We start from the raw sequence: 17,049 nt of genomic DNA, 5'->3' as shown, positions 1-17,049 counted from the left end.
TAGCCGTCCGGGATGGCTATGGTGATGTCTGGAGCTGAGGAGGCATTCATCCATGTTTCTGTAAGGAAGGCGATGTCCGGAGAAAAGGTGTTGAGTAGATTCCAAAGGTCGATGGTGTGTTTGTGAACCGAGCGGGTGTTGAGAAGGATGCAGTTAAGGTGGTTGGTGTTGGATCTCTGTTTGGTGTTTGAGGGTTTGGTGTGGGTCTTGATGCAGGAGAATTTGCAGGAGTGGCAGGGGAAGGGTCCATGGATGTGTCCTGGTGCTGCTTGGGCGCAGTTAGAGAGTCGGCCGGGGTCCAGTGATAGGAGGGTGGAGGCATTGTAAGTAATGCGGGAGGGGTGGGTGATGCGGGGGCCAGGGGGTCTGGCGCTGTGCGCGGTCCAGGCGCGGACGGGCGTAGACGGGCTTACCTTTGGCGCACCTTCGGCGCGGCCGCAGCGCGATGGGACATCTGTCATATATGGATAGTGGAGGGGGCGGAGCGGGGGAGGGGCAGCTGGGAGGCGGGATGTGGGCTGTAGGTGCTGGTTAGGCACAACAAACAAAATGGTGGGGGGATCGAAATTCAGCCTGGGCGAGGTTGGGGCGCAGGGAGGAGAGACGCTGAGGGCAGTGGCACCGGCGCAACTCTGAAAAGAAAAGTGAGTAGTACAGCCAATCAACAGTGCAAGCTGAGCGCTAGCTGATAATAAATGAAAAAATGACGAGATGCACGTTTACCCAATCGGAATTACACACACAATGCAATTTTTTAAACACACAAAGTGCAGGTATACAAAGCGTCAGCAGTGGCAGGCAAAGCAATGGCAGGCAGGCGTATAGCGCTACGATACCAGTAACAGTCTCTGCAAAGCGCTGTGGCAGTCGGGCAGGGTGCAAGGGGAGCGGCCGCTTCCTACGTGGTAGGAGAGGTCACAGAGGAACAGCAGGCAGGGCAAGCCTTCCGAGTCCGTGCGGGGGAGGGGCAGCTGGGAGGCGGGAGGTGGGCTGTAGGTGCTGGTTAGGCACAACAAACAAAATGGTGGGGGGATCGAAATTCAGCCTGGGCGAGGTTGGGGCGCAGGGAGGAGAGACGCTGAGGGCAGTGGCACCGGCGCAACTCTGAAAAGAAAAGTGAGCAGTACAGCCAATCAACAGTGCAAGCTGAGCGCTAGCTGATAATAAATGAAAAACCGACGAGATGCACGTTTACCCAATCGGAATTACACACACAATGCAATTTTTTAAACACACAAAGTGCAGGTATACAAAGCGTCAGCAGTGGCAGGCAAAGCAATGGCAGGCAGGCGTATAGCGCTACGATACCAGTAACAGTCTCTGCAAAGCGCTGTGGCAGTCGGGCAGGGTGCAAGGGGAGCGGCCGCTTCCTACGTGGTAGGAGAGGTCACAGAGGAACAGCAGGCAGGGCAAGCCTTCCGAGTCCGTGCGGGGGAGGGGCAGCTGGGAGGCGGGAGGTGGGCTGTAGGTGCTGGTTAGGCACAACAAACAAAATGGTGGGGGGATCGAAATTCAGCCTGGGCGAGGTTGGGGCGCCGGGAGGAGAGACGCTGAGGGCAGTGGCACCGGCGCAACTCTGAAAAGAAAAGTGAGTAGTACAGCCAATCAACAGTGCAAGCTGAGCGCTAGCTGATAATAAATGAAAAATTACGAGATGCACGTTTACCCAATCGGAATTACACACACAATGCAATTTTTTAAACACACAAAGTGCAGGTATACAAAGCGTCAGCAGTGGCAGGCAAAGCAATGGCAGGCAGGCGTATAGCGCTACGATACCAGTAACAGTCTCTGCAAAGCGCTGTGGCAGTCGGGCAGGGTGCAAGGGGAGCGGCCGCTTCCTACGTGGTAGGAGAGGTCAAGGTGGTATAAGGCGTTGCCATAGTCAAGTCTCGAGATGACTGTGGCAGATACGATCGATTGCAGGGTGGAGGCTGATAAGATGGGGACTAGCTTTCGTAATTGCCTCAACACACCTATGCAAGCGCCAACCACAGCTGAAACTTGAGGGGCCATCGAGAGGTCCGCGTCGATCCTCAGCCCCAGGCTTTTTATGTTCTCCGGGTTTATTTAAACTGCAGTTCATATTTTTTCTCAGCGTGTACTCTCAATAAAAAAAAAATATCTAGCAAATGAAGTAGTGGGGGGGAGGTGGAACAAGTTGTTGTGTGTCTTGAACGTTTACTAACGCCTACAGTCTTGTGAGTTTGTCCCCATTTATAAAATCCGAACATTGACAATTGTCACTGGAAAAAAACTGCAGTATGGGTGCAGCAAAAGTGGGGGCAAACGGATGACCTTGAAATTTGGGGGTGGGGGTTTATGAAAAAGAAATTTCTCTGTTAGCAAGGATTTTTTACCTGTCGAGAAAAAAAAAAGAAATAATAAAAAATATTAAATTTGCTCATTGAACTGCATTTCATTGGAGCATAAATGTGCGCTCTGTACAGTTAGGCTTTGGGTAAACTGAGCAGCGAACATGACCTATGACCCCGGGACATGCCCATGACCTTCCAGCTGCATACCTGTAAGGCGATGCAGGTGTGCTGCTGTGACTTACTCGAGAACTGCAAAATAGGGTCAAAGTGCACTCAAGTGGGGAGGTACACTCCCTCGAGCCCTGTGACACGACCTTTTGTTTCCATTCATTGCATAATTCCTGTCAGAGATGAACAAATGCATTGGATGCAGTTGGATTGTTTTAAAACAAGCATTTACAATGGAACAGTCTCGCCTTTGCAAAAGTTAGAGCTATTGGCGTTGTTAATGACAACATTTTTATTTATGTGTTGGTTTTGAAAACAGATAAATAAATGGCATTGTCATTTACAATGCCAATAGCGTAAACTCTCGCAAATGCGAGACCTATTGCATTTGCACACACACACACACAGAGCCACACACACACAGAGCCCTACACACACAGAGCCCCACACACACAGAGCCCCACACACACAGAGCCCCACACACACAGAGCCCCACATACACACAGAGCCCGACACACACAGAGCCCCACACACACAGAGCCCCACACACAGAGCACCACACATAGGGCACCACACACACAGAGCACCACACACACAGAGCACAACACACAGAGAGCCCCACACACAGAGAGCCCCACACACAGAGAGCCCCACACACACAGACCCCCACACACAGAACCCCACACACCGAGCCCCACACACCCAGAGCCCCACACACACAGAGCCCACATACACATAGCAACTGATTGCGGTGCCGCTTGAGAGTGTCTTCACCTACTGTTCTGAACCACATGGTCCCACTGCAGCCAACCCAAGGGGGTTTGATGACATTGCCTGCCTCTGCAAGATTGTGTTAGTCCATGTGCGTGCAGCAACGTGTACACGTAAGCAGCTGCATTTCTATTTCTAGCTGAAATTACTGGCAGCAGAGGGAGTAAGACCAATGTATTCGGAGACTGGAGCAACTCATTGTGGACCAGTGCCAGTGCTGGGAAACAGTGGGAGGTGAGCGGCCCGCTATTTGCTGACTGCCGGTCCCCACTGGGTAGAGAGGGGGCTGTGGGGCATGCGGTTGGCTCTCCTGGTTGGCTGTGCCACTCGCTAGTATCCGATACGTGTGAAATACCACGTAACCTTGCTGCCCCTACAACCCCCACCAAGCGACCACCTCGGCTGCAGTGATTGCGGAGGAGAGGCATAGTGACGCTCCCTAGCCCCCCACCCCCTGAACACAGTCCCACGTGCCAGGGTCCCTGCCGTGGCAAGCGGCATTGGCCCTCGCTCCAGCAGAGCAGGAAAGCCTGCAGGCAGCGAAGGGAGCGTGATGACTGACATTCGGCCATCCCCCGATGCTGATAACCCCCACCGAGCAGCTGCGGGGCCGGATCCCAGCCCACAAGCCCACGTTTCAGGGTCCCCCGCCATTGCAAACAGTGCCGACTGCACACAATGTGGATTGTGGGGAGGGACACGACTCGCCGCTCCCTCAATCCACAGCACGCTGGTGAGCCTGGCTCCACTATAATATCGGGTGTCGGCTGCCATTTTACCATTGCGTTACCTGAGGGGGCTCGCCTGCTCGCAGCTAACAGCTGGGTCCTCAGGGCAACACGACTACCCGCCCCCCACCCCACCATGCATCAGTTGTCCCACAGGCCCGCTGGCCTGACTCCGATAAGAATACCCCTACTCTCGGCGCTGATGCCGGGGTAGGATGTTCTCTCCCCCCATGCGCCAACCAATCACACCTGATGCTACGTGGTGCATTGTGGCCGGGGGCCACTACCTCTCGCATGAGGTGGCCGTGCTGGGGAAAATATTACCCCGCATGGCCCGGTAACAGCGTGTCTGGCATGGTGGTACAACAGAGGTGAGAGTCACATGGATCTCTGCCCCCACCCCTCCAGCCCCACTGGTGGCAGGCTACTGGAGGTGGAGGTGGAGGGGATGCAAGCACATCGCGCTCATCCCACATCGCGTGAAAAGTGCTCGTGCCCCAAGCAGCTCGGAGCCAGGCTACTCTCACTGGCCTTCTCGCCCCCGGTTCGGGTCCTGTCTTGAGCCGTGCGGCAGCCTAGGGCCTTGACTGTGTGGGCAGAGACCCCGTAGCCCCTATAAGGCAGGCACTGCCGGTTGGGGTCCCCGCCTCGCCCCCCTAAACCGGAGGGGGAGAGCCTCTAACTCCTCCACCCTCGACGCCGAGAGCTGCAAAAAAATTCCCTCCCCCCGTGGGTGCAGCCGTAGCCGGGCCATCCATCCCTGGGTACTACCCCAGACCGGGTAGACCGGACGGGGTACAGAGGGGAGGGGGGGGGGGTTAAGCACTCACCGCACTGTAGATGCAGCGGCTCAGGGGAAACGTTTGAAATGGCATCGGGGGTTTCAGAAAGGAGGCAGCATCGCGAGCACCGGCAGCCACAGCTGGGGGAAGGGAGGCTTTTCCTGGCGTCGCGTCTGTAGCCGCGGCAGGCATGACGCGAGTTTTCTTTAAGCCCCGTCCTTTTCAGACTGGGGGGCGTGACTGTTGTTTGCAAAGAATGTAAGAAAGAAAGTCAAAAACACGCCCCCCAATCTGAAAAGGATGGGGCTTAGATCGAAAGAAGAAAGTCACTAGGACCTCTTCTCCAATGGCTGGCCACCGTTTAGGAGGTCAGCCAATGGAGAATAGGGGCGGGGCTTAACGTCGCTAGTGATGTTCACTCTACCCCATTAAGACTCGCCAGCGAGACTGCGCATGTGCGCAGTCTTTCGCAGGCGGAGACCTACAAAATAAACATTGCGGACATTTGAATGGAGCCTTCTGCCCTCCAGTGTCCACATGCTGGTACTACACAAGCACATTTTGTATGAACAATCTGCAGCTTTGAAGGCCTATGGTTACTTGTTCAAAATAAGCAATTTGACAGCTGATAACCACCATAGCTGCCAACTTCTCAATCTAGTTTATGCCAATGTAGCCCTACACCGTTAATCCTATGTCTCCCCTTTGTGCTGGGATGTTGTTTGTAAACTTCACTGAATGAAGGTTAATCTGTTCATGCCAAAATATCACAAACTACGCAGGCAGTGGGCCAAAGGTCAGCTCCATCAACCATTGTCGGGTAAGAATTAAAAAACAAAATGTGACGTGCCTGACCTGGGAGGAGGCCCATGAGCTAACGCTCGTGTGCGAGCATGCTGCAGGCAGTGCATGCATACAGCACAAAAGCCAGGACTGCTGCTCATTCGTGCACTCATCAGACGAGAGCGACCCCTGAGAAGCAGTCTTTCAAGGAAGCCTCCCGGTCTGACCTATATTTTGAAGGAAAAGCGGTAGTATTTAGTTGATTTCTTCTTGTTGGCACTTACCTTTTCAGTTTATTACGCCTTATTCCCATTCAATCAGTCAATAAATCAGGGGTTTGTGAAGCACTACTCACCTGTGAGGGTCTCAAGGCGATAGGTGGGAAGGGGGCAGGGGGGCTGCAGGTCCCTCTGGGCGTGCAGGATAATTCGAAGAGCCAGGTCTTGAGGTCCTTCCTGGATTGCGTCAGCGAATCAGATTGCCTGAGTTGGGGTTGCAGTGAGTTCCAGGACTTGGCGGCGAGGTAGGAGAATTAACTTCTTCCGTTTCTGGTCTTGGGGATCCTGGGGGACGGAGGCTAGCGTGCGTTGGGTGGAATTAAGCTGTCTGGTGGGTACGTGGAATGCGAGGCGGTGGTTCAGGTACGGTGGTCCTATGCTGTGGAGAGCTTCGTAGTCATGTGTGAGGAGCTTGAAGGTGGTTCTTTTGTTGACTGGGAACCAGTGGAGTTGTTGGAGGTGTTGCGTGATGTGGCTGTCAGGGATGTCGAGGTCCAGTCTGGTTGAGGCTTTTTGAACATTGTGTCGTATCTTGAGCTGTTTCTGGGTGATGCTTTCTTAGAGTGCTTTCCCAGAAGTTTCTGTGGTGTTTGGGGTGATGGGAATTTAAATCCCACATAGCTTTACTGATAACACGTGCAATAAACTAAATATATTTTGAAATAGTAAATTGTTTTATGTTGGTGAGTTTATGTGTCTGAATACTCTTCGCAGATTGTTGCTTAAAATGTGTTACTCATCACTTGCTTACTGTTCAAGATTTGATAAATAAGACGAAATGAACTTTCTTAATGTTTTCTCTATTCTCTAAAAGTAGAATAAAATATTTGGAACAAAGAAAGAAAAAATAGATTCAAGGAGGGCAAGGATTTCATGATTAGTGAGGCATATATACAACGGAACGCTGTTTACAATTTAGCTACGTCGGGCTGCGTTACGTCATTTAAAAAATGCAGGGATGCGTCGTATTTACAAAAATACAGCGCACCTCTCTGTTGCCAGCGCAGGAAAACACTGCCTGGCGCTATGGTGCTATGGTGCAAGGGTGCCTGCATTGCACGAGCGATTGTTTATGTGCAGGAAGAGACACCTTCCTGTACATAAGCAAATCATTAATGGCAATTTGCTCATTGTATGTGTGCTGTAGAATGGAGCACAAAGAAAGTATGAGAAAAAACTATGAGAAATAAAAGCATTCCTCCTCGTTGACCCATTCTAACACCACCCTTTCAATGGTGTTAGTTTTGGATGCTGCCTCTGATTTACCATTTCTTGTAAATCTAGGGCAGTGTCAAAAAGCAATGGGTGTTGCGTGGGAACGCCCACAGCAACATCCTTGCACGCCTCTTTAACGCAGAACCCAGCATTAAAGGATACAATATGTATAAGGTGGCGATAAGCCACGCAAAGTGGCTTAGCACCACCGTACAAATATGGAGAAGGGCATTGCGTCACCAGAGGATCATAGAAGGTGGCGCTCTGATGGCGCTATAAAGGTGTGCAGTGCTTTGGTGCCCCACACTTTCTGCAAGAGCAGCTCAGTGTGTAATTACTGCTGCGGTAAACAGATTAAAACCTCATGTCTGCATTGTATTTACAATACGGTGCATCATGGCATTAGGAAGAAGCCAGTGTTGTGAAAACTGATGCTGTTATGTGTTCCATACGCATTCTGGAGCTGCATCAACACATCCAGTAAAGCAGCCTTAGAAGGGTTACCATATGTTGTGGTGTAAATGGCAGCGGAGACTGTACCACAAGTTGTGCAGACTTCCATGGGTGGAGCCATACCCATTGGCAATCAAATAGTCATTATTCTGTGTTTTTCCTGCTGGCCCATATGGGAAAATACTGCTTAAAACTGGCTTGTTTTTTGTGCTATCCACAAGGGAATTTGCTACCAATTGGTGGGAATCTTTCCCATAACAGCATTCAGAGTTTGTGGGCTGATGCCATTAGTAGCCAATTGTGGTTGTACGGCTTGAGCAGTCGGCGCAGGGTTTACTGTTAGTGTTCTTATTATGAATTGTGTGACATTTCTGTAAATTTTTGCGAAATATTTGTGTAGTGTACTCACTTCTGCAGCAGTTAAATTAGCAGTATCAGGATGTAGTGTGTATACAGCTAAGATCAGCCATGTCACTCACTCTTTACTCAGCAGACCAAGTCACATGTTTGCTGCTGCGTGTTTGGAGGGCTCCTTTAAACCCACCAATATGTAAATCCTTGTAAGAGAAACAAACCTCTATGTCCTCATATGGAGTGTATTCAATCACTGCTTCATCTTCAATGTAGGCATAAAATAATTCTGTTTGAGCATTTGCAGCTGGGAATTTAACCCAGGAATAGAACGCCTCTGTCTTAAATGCTTCATGTGCCTCAACCACGAAGGTTATGCCTCCTGCGATAGTCGGGTGACCTACATTGGATAATTTTAGAGTAATCACATGTCTGCAGTTCTTTGTGATATTCAGTGATTGGGGAGCTTTGTCTCCAGACATAATAGAACAAATGAAGTACTGAGAGGGTTAACACAATGTGGGAATTGTTATCGTTAAGCTTGAACAACCTACAGCCAATACATAGGGTCTTCCTACTCACCTGAGAAACGATGATGTTGAGCCCCTCCTCTACAGGTCAATGCAGACAGGAGGTTGGTCTTAAAATTGAAGGGGGAGCCACTTGGACCCCTCTCCTTACTACTAAATTGCCCAGAGGACCACCACCTCCCTGGGGCGAGGGGAATTTTCAAAAAGGGGCCATATTCGGTTCGGGGACAACCACCTCTCCTGGGCATGGCCAAATTCTGACTGGAAGGGAAGCCATACAGCCCCCCTTCTGGGCCATTTCTGGACCTGAGAAACACTACCTCCCTGGGGCTGGCCTTATATAAACAAAGGAGGGGAGTTGAGCTGCCTCCCTCCCTGAGCCATTAAGGGCCCTGGGAACTGCCTCTTCCCAGGGCCACCACCCTATGTCTAGAGGTGGCCACCCTCTGGATATAGTAGTTGTTGCTTGGCGGGAGCTATGACAGCTTACCCATACTACAGCAAACTGTACGTCTGCTCCCAGCAGGTAGGAGCAGGAAAACTGCTCCTGCTTGCTGAGAGTAGACTTTTCTTCTGTTTTTCTGCCCCAAAGGATTGCTCCCAAACATAGGGAGCAGCATGTATTGTCGCCCCCTGCATGCTGAATGAATGCCAGCTCCTGGTGAAGGTGAGAAGCCAGCAGGGACAGCATGGGATTTGAGGCTCCGCCTGTGATCCCAGAAGTGCATACTGGGTGCCTTGGGTGGGGCCAAGGTATCCAACAACGTTTGGCCAGGCCCCAGTGGATGGGGTCCCGGGGTAAACATTGAACTGCCGTGGAGGGCGCATGGCCCTCTTCCCCTATGTCACTGACCATGCCATGAGTGATGTAATATGTGAGGTCATAAGCAGTGCATTGCAGGGGCATGAATCATAGTTAGCTCACTAACTTTAGCAACAGATTTTCACTGGTTTTGTTCAAGTGAAATCTATAACGTCACTGTTAACTTTGGTTGCATCAGTAAATTTCTACGTTTGAAAAAATGCTAATTCCAAACTATAATATCCTTCTAACCTTTGTTTTTTCAGTGACTTTGTAAGGTTTTTTTAAATGCGAATTCCTCACTGTAAAATTTCAGTAACCTTTGTTTTTTTCAGTGAATTTCTAAGGTTTTTAAATGCCAATTCCTAACAAAACTTTCTCCTAACCTTTGGTTTTTCAGTGAATTTTATGAATTGTCAAATGCTACATCCTAACTATAACGCCCCTGTAACCTTTGTTTTTTTTCACTGTATTTCTATGTGTTTTTGTAGTAGTTGCATTTGCTGAGTGGTGGAGAAAGGGTGTTGGGCCTTGACCATCTCTCAGGAATCCTGCTGTGTAGGACTTACTGCAGGTACCAGGAGAGCTTCTTGGCCTGTAAGGTCCCTCAAAGGTAAAGTGAACTTTATTCCCCAACCAGTAGTGTGCCAGGAGGCAAGTTTGCAGAGTGGTGGAGAAAGGGGGTGTGGGCTTAATGACAGTTTTTTTAGGTTGAAACCTACACGACACCACGATCTGCGATACTCCACTGAATGACACTCTATTCTATTAAACTCTACTGCACTCTGACACTCTACTCTATGTCACTGGCTCTACAATACTCTACTTTATTCCAGTCTGCAACACTATTCCACTCTGCAACGCTCTACGCAACTCCCTCTATGCCACTTCATGTCACTTTACTCCACTCTATTCTACAACACACTACTCCATGCTACTCCACGTCACTCCACTCCACTCCATGCCACTCTACTCTACCCCACTCGACTCCAATACACTCTACTTCACTTTATGCTATTCTACTCTCCTACACTACTCCACTCTAAGACAATCTACTTTGCTCTACACCACTCTACTCCACTCCACTCAACACCCTCTACGCCACTCCACAACGCTCTTCACCACTCAACTCTACTCCCTACCACTCTACGCCACTCCACAACACTCCACGCTAATCCGGTTCACTCCGTCCCATGCCACTCAACTCTACAACACTCAATGTCACTTCATAAAACTTCACTTTATTTGACTTCACGACATTCCACTCTCCTTTACCCCACTAATTTGTGTCCATGCTGAACAGAAGCCACACTGGTGAGCAACATGGTTAAAATATATTGACAAAGCCTGGAGCTCTTGCATAGGCGAGAGCTATTGCCTTTGCCAATGCTGGATTTATTTATTTATTTAAAAAAGGGAGGGGGCCGAGTGGTTTCCCGCTGTAACGACTGGGTTTTCGGAGTAGGTGGCCTATCGATAATGGCTGCCTCAGCCGTCACGTAATTATACTCTTCTCAGGAGACTATTTACAAGATGTTTAGAGTACTCACCTAAGAAGGCGATTAGTAGCTATTTACAAGCCTGTACAAGTAGGAATAACTAACATCCAGGGGATCCCTTATCTTATTCTTATTTACCTGATTTATAGTCGCCAGACTGTTTATTTACCTGATTTAACGTCGCCAGACGGTGTACTTACCTGTACTTACCTGATTCAAAGTCGCCAGACTGTTTATTTACCTGATTTAAAGTCGCCAGACTGTTTACCTAACTCTCGGGACCATTATGTTTATCTATGCTTCCTGACGTGATACCTTGTGTCTCCCGGCAGGGGTTCTATAAGGGTCGGTGGCACACACTTAGAATGCGCCAACGATGTTTACTACTCACAATTTAGAAGAGTTATTAGATTAGAACATTTGGGAGTTCCTTCCAGCAATGGGCTACACCATTCCCCATTTCTCAGCTACCTGCTAGAAGGGTCCAATCCCCTGCTAACCTGCCAGTATCTGGTTGCAGAAAAAGGTTAGTCCTGTCACGGAAACAACACTCAAATATATATATGGGGAACCTTAAATCTTTTATTCTCATTACGGTTATTGTCGGTTAATCACAGTTACAAACAGTTATTCATTACAACCTAAAAAGGGAGGAAATGTAGATTATTAGATCTATATTTATTCTATACTAACTCAGAACGCCTCACCTTATACGTGTGTCTTTCCATCTCAGCAGTGGAGCTAATCCCTTTCTGTATCCTGGATCTGCACTCGCTCGGGACTCTGCTCTCCCACTATGGCTCACGGGTACACGTCTGCACCGCTACACCTCGTCTACGCTGCTTTGGTTCAGGACTCGAACCCTCGTCTGGACTTCGTCTCGGTTTCTACCACTCCTGCATGTTGGCCTCACAGAATTCCTGATCTCCTCCTCCTCTTCGTTACAAGCTAGTAATTAATCACCAGCTCTCAGGACGACTTCATCTGTCTGCTCCACACGTAACTCTCTCTCTGTCTGCTACTTGCTCTTTGATAATATATCTCTCCCTTCCTCTGTGGAAATTTCCAGCCATAGGCCGACTCCCACCGAATTCCTGTACCAGACCCTGGCGTCCCACGCCGTCAGCAGTGGCCACCTGCGTATTACGTCCACCACCAGTGAACAAAATACATTCCTTCGATAAGGGCCGGTCTCGGCCGGTTTCTAACTAGCGAACAACAGCTCTACAGTAAATATCACCTCTGCTCTGCAAGCACCTCAGAGAGCAGAGGCAACTATCTAAAATGGATGAGACAGCCATCCAAAATGGCTGCTCTCTGGCTTTTGGGCCTACAGGCCTAACTAACGGTAAAAAGGCACTAAACCCTGTCAAAGCGCATAGTTAAGCCCTATTAGTGAATGAAAAGGTTATTAGGACTGAAATGGTTGTATATTATAGTCGTATTGAGCACGAAAAGGGCTAGAAATTACCCGGGCGCTACACCCGCCTAGGCCGATTTCATCCCGCAGGACAAGGCATCTACTGTGGGTGTCCAGTCCCACCTAGGGCACCCACTCTCATCTGTTGGGGACCGCGGCGGGTGCCTCCAGGCCCCCACTGTCCCTGCTGGCTATCTTCCTCCTGCGGGAGCTGGCATTGCTTTTACATGCTTGCGCTTACTCGAAGTAGAACAGAGTTTGCTATGGCAAACAGCAATGTTCTCGTGGTGGGCATACCGGGACAATGCATTAGCCAGCCCGGGGGGGTGGCGGTCCTCAGGGCCATTATTGGCTCCAGGGTGAGGCGAGCCCACGCCTCGTTTTACTTCGAAGGTCCACTCTGAGAAAGTGGTGGGTTTACTGACACAACATCGATGTAAAGAATATCGATGTTAAAAATATCAAGTAAAAAATATAGACAACAAAAATATCGACTCCTATACTTTAACAGGTAAGTACAAAAATATTGACTTCAAAATATTGATATACAAAATATAAATGTATAAAATATTCACTATTATATAAATATTAAATAAAATAATATGTATTCAATATATTAAATATACTTTTAATAAAATAAATGTAATATATTTTTTAATAACAAATAACAAATAAACTTAATAAAAAAGATGAACACACCAACATAATATTTTATTCATATATATTTACTTTAAAACAATTAATAAACTATTATTTTTAAGTTTAAAATAATATAATAAATAAAAATATATATTAATGATTTAAAATATAAAAAAGAAAAATATATAATAAATTAAAACATTAAACTATTAAAGAATATTTAAACTTAAACTTACATTCAAAATACAACAAATGAAACAGTAAGGAAAATGTTGGAAAGCAAAAGGTAAAATTACTATTCCCACTCCAGTGAGTGCAACAGTAGGGTAAGTGTTGGATAGCGGAGGGGTAAAATTAACTATTCCCACTCCAGTGATCACAAAAGTAGGGAAAACTGTTGTATAGCAGAGGGATACAACTTACTATTACCACTCCAGTGAGTGCAACAGTAGGGAAAGTGCTGGAAAGTGGAGAGGTAAAAATGACTGTTCCCATTCCAGTGAGTGCAACATTAGCAAAAGTGTTGGATAGTGGAGCGACAAAAGGTACTATTCACACTCAAAGAGTTAAAAAAATATATTAAATAAAAAAATTAAAAATTAAAAATTACAAATAAAATATATTACAAATATAAAAAGAAAACCTATGAAAATATTAATTACATATAACAAAATCCTACAAATATTATATAAAACAAAATAATAAATACATTAAAAAAATATTTTATATTAGAAAATATTTACAAACAAAAAATAATCAATAAATACATCCATTTATTTTATTTCCTACCCAACACTACACGAAAAACAAAACACTTCAACATTGTAAATTAAATGTACTTACATAGTTAACCTAATTAATAATTAATTAAAAAATATTATTAACAAAAAATGAATAAACATTAATTGACTACACACACTTAAACACTATATTATCCACAGCACACACCTAAATTAATCTGTAAGATAATAAAACACAATTGAAAGTTATATTCAAATAAAAAGAAATTACTATTAACAACGAATAATAAAGTAATTAAAATGTATTTAATACCCACCCTTTACCTCTATAAAAGTAAAAACAACACACAAAAAATATACAATTACCGAAAATAAATATCAAATAATTAACATTAATTAACAACTATATATTAATTGTAATGTAAATGTAAATGTAATTTGCACTTGTATAGCGCCTATCACCCAGGGGTCTCTGAGCGCTGTACGAATACCGCTGTGGAACCCTTCCTGGCCTGTTCCTGTGAGGTGTCCACTCCTGGGCACCCCCAAGGTGAAGCCAGGCATCCTGGCGTTGTTAGGTCCGGTGTGGAGATTAAGCAAGCTATTGCCCAGAGTTGCAGAGTGCGACCCATGATTAGAGTAGGCACTGAGGCGAGAATTATCAGGTCCGAGGACATTGAGCCCAAGACCCTGCCGCAATGGGGATTGAACCCTGGTCCCGGGCCAGACCTCTGCCTCTGGGTCTGCCACTCTAATTGGTGAGCCACACTTCTCCACTTTAATTAAACACAAATTACTTCCCACCCTTTGCTCCTATAAACACCACAACACACCTAAAAGTATTTATACAATGACCATAATAACATGTTAATTTATCTAAATAATATCAATAAACAAGAAATTAATAATAAAAATAAAGAAACTACCTAACACCTTTTACCCCTAGGGTGCCTGTGAAGGATTTCTGCTTTCTCTGACCTTGCCGCTCGTCTGTTGTCTGGCCATCACGCTACTTCTCGCGGCCCCCGCTCCGCGGGCGCCGCTCGCTGACTTTGGAACTTTGGATTGCCCTGACTGCCTGGGAACCGAAGGATTGCTGCTTTCTCTGACCTTGACGCTCGTCTGTTGTCTGGCCATCACGCTACTTCTTGCGGCCCCCGCTCCGCGGGAGCCGCTCGCTGACTTTGGATTGCCCTGACTGCATGGGAACCGGAGGACTCTGGCTCCACTGCCTGCTCTACACACGGACAGAGGCGGGACTGCGAGGACCAGCCTGCCCAGCGGCGCTGATCGGCCGCAGCTGGTCCTCTTCCCACCCCTCCTGCTTAAAAAAGATTCTGCAGCGTCTGAGTCCGGTGGGTGCCTGTGAAGGATTGCTGCTTTCTCTGACCTTGCCGCTCGTCTGTTGTCTGGCCATCACGCTACTTCTTGCGGCCCCCGCTCCGCGGGTGCCGCTCGCTGACTTTGGAACTTTGGATTGCCCTGACTGCCTGGGAACCGGAGGACTCTGGCTCCACTGCCTGCTCTACACACGGACAGAGGCGGGACTGCGAGGACCAGCCTGCCCAGCGGCGCTGATCGGCCGCAGCTGGTCCTCTTCCCGCCCCCTCCTGCGACTCCTCCCTCAAAAGGAGTAACTGAAACGCGCACGCGGGACGCGCACGCGGGACGCGCGCGGGACTGAGCGCGGGGCTAAGCCCGGGCCAAGGGCGGGCCCGTTGTAGCCCGTTAGAGGCCGTGTAAGGCCGGGCTGGGCCACCCCCCTAACTCTTAACTTACTGTCGTACCCGTAAGTAGGTGTTTAGTTTACTTGATTCTATACTTATTTGTAATATTAAGAAACACCTACTCCGTTGAGTTCTGCGGGCTAGCTATCTATACTAATAATTATGAGTACGAGAGGGTCCAGAAGCAAAACGGCTGCGGGGGGTCTGCCACAATCTGGTACACTAGATAACTTTCTTCTAAGGGCTAATTCCTTCATTGATCAGGAAATTACCTCCTTGGAAAGAAGAGTATCCCAGGATCTAGTGTTTGCAAAAAGATCCTCTATGGGTCAGTTCGCCACAGCCAAAACTCCCAATCAATCCAAGGTACAGGCTATCTTAGCAACCCCTACAACATTCAATGCAGATATCCACGCCCATAGACAGAGCCTACCTGCTACGGTAGACCTATCAGTCTCCCATCTCTCATTGGACCCACAACAAAGTGTGGATTTGAATAATACCCAAGACTTAGTTGATATTACCCCCCCTACTGATCTGAGTAGCACCCAGTTGAAGGCCAGGAGGGAGGGAGCCATTCCAAAAAAACTTATTCCCCAAAAACTTAACCCCAAAAATAAAAAACATAGGGGTAACCAATGTAGAAAGACCCATCTGGCCTCTGAACAAAACCTGGATATAGTCACTGACCCCCCTGGTACCGCCCCCACAAACGAAGCAACCCTCAGTGCCAACACAGAAGGTGCAGACATTTCAGATAGGATCAGCGTTAGGGATGATGAGGTAAACATTCCTACCCAGGATTGCTGAACTTTTCAAACTCTACCTCACCCCCATCGACACAAGATTAGCTCGCATTGAAAAACAGTTAGCTGATATGTGCAATGCCCAAAAAAAAAATGGTACAGGATGATTGCATTTTGGTTAATTTTGTGGATCCCCATATTGTTGATTACATATGCACCTGGAACACTCAGGAAAGAGATGAGGGGATCACAACACGTCGCCTCTCCTTTTTCTATCCTCCCAGGAGCGGACCAACATGCAACTGGAATATGGATAGCAATTGGCACACAGTTGGGCGTCCCTCTTGGGGCACCTGGGATGTACAGGGCCCTAGGGAAGAAGCACACAGGGGCAATTGGGGTGGCCTACCGATCGCCAACAGGTATAGCTGCCTGGAGATGGTGGACTGACAGCTAAAATCTAGTAATTCTTCAGTGTGGGGGGGGATGGACCAAAAAGTTAACAGGGAAGCTACTGAAGGGCACCGTGAGCCCATTATTCCCAGGCTGAGCAAGGAATCCAGCCCCTGCATCAACAAAAGAATTTCCACCTTTAGTCTTGAGAATAGTCTATATCCTACGTCCGGCTCGGGAGGTCCTGATGCTAATTGGGTGACTCATCGTCCCAATGCAGACCATTGCAATAGCGGCTCCATTTCCCTCCTTTCATGGAACTTGGCTGGTTTAGCCAACAAACTGGATTCCCCTGACTGGGGGGCATTAATAGATTTACAGAATGTATGCCTCTTTCAAGAGACATGGGCAAGAGAGGTCCATCGGCGTCCAGGTTTTGATACATTTGCAATTGGGGCGAATTGGAATGGGAAGGGCCGCCCGTCAGGCGGATTACTTATTTGGGTGGCTTCCCACCTGGGCTGTAAAGCAAGGGTTTTACCAACTAACTCACAAGATGTCCAATGCGTACTCTTGGAATGGTCTGATATAATCAAATTGGCATTGATAAATGTCTATTCAAGACCTGTGGGCATAACAAAAGTTTCTAGCACTATCGAGGAACTAGCACTGTTCTTGAATACACTCCCCAAGGGCATTCCGTACG

Source organism: Lissotriton helveticus, chromosome 3_2, assembly GCF_964261635.1.
Source record: "Lissotriton helveticus chromosome 3_2, aLisHel1.1, whole genome shotgun sequence".
In the NCBI taxonomy this organism is placed as follows: Eukaryota; Metazoa; Chordata; class Amphibia; order Caudata; family Salamandridae; genus Lissotriton; species Lissotriton helveticus.
This window is presented reverse-complemented; position numbering follows the sequence as displayed.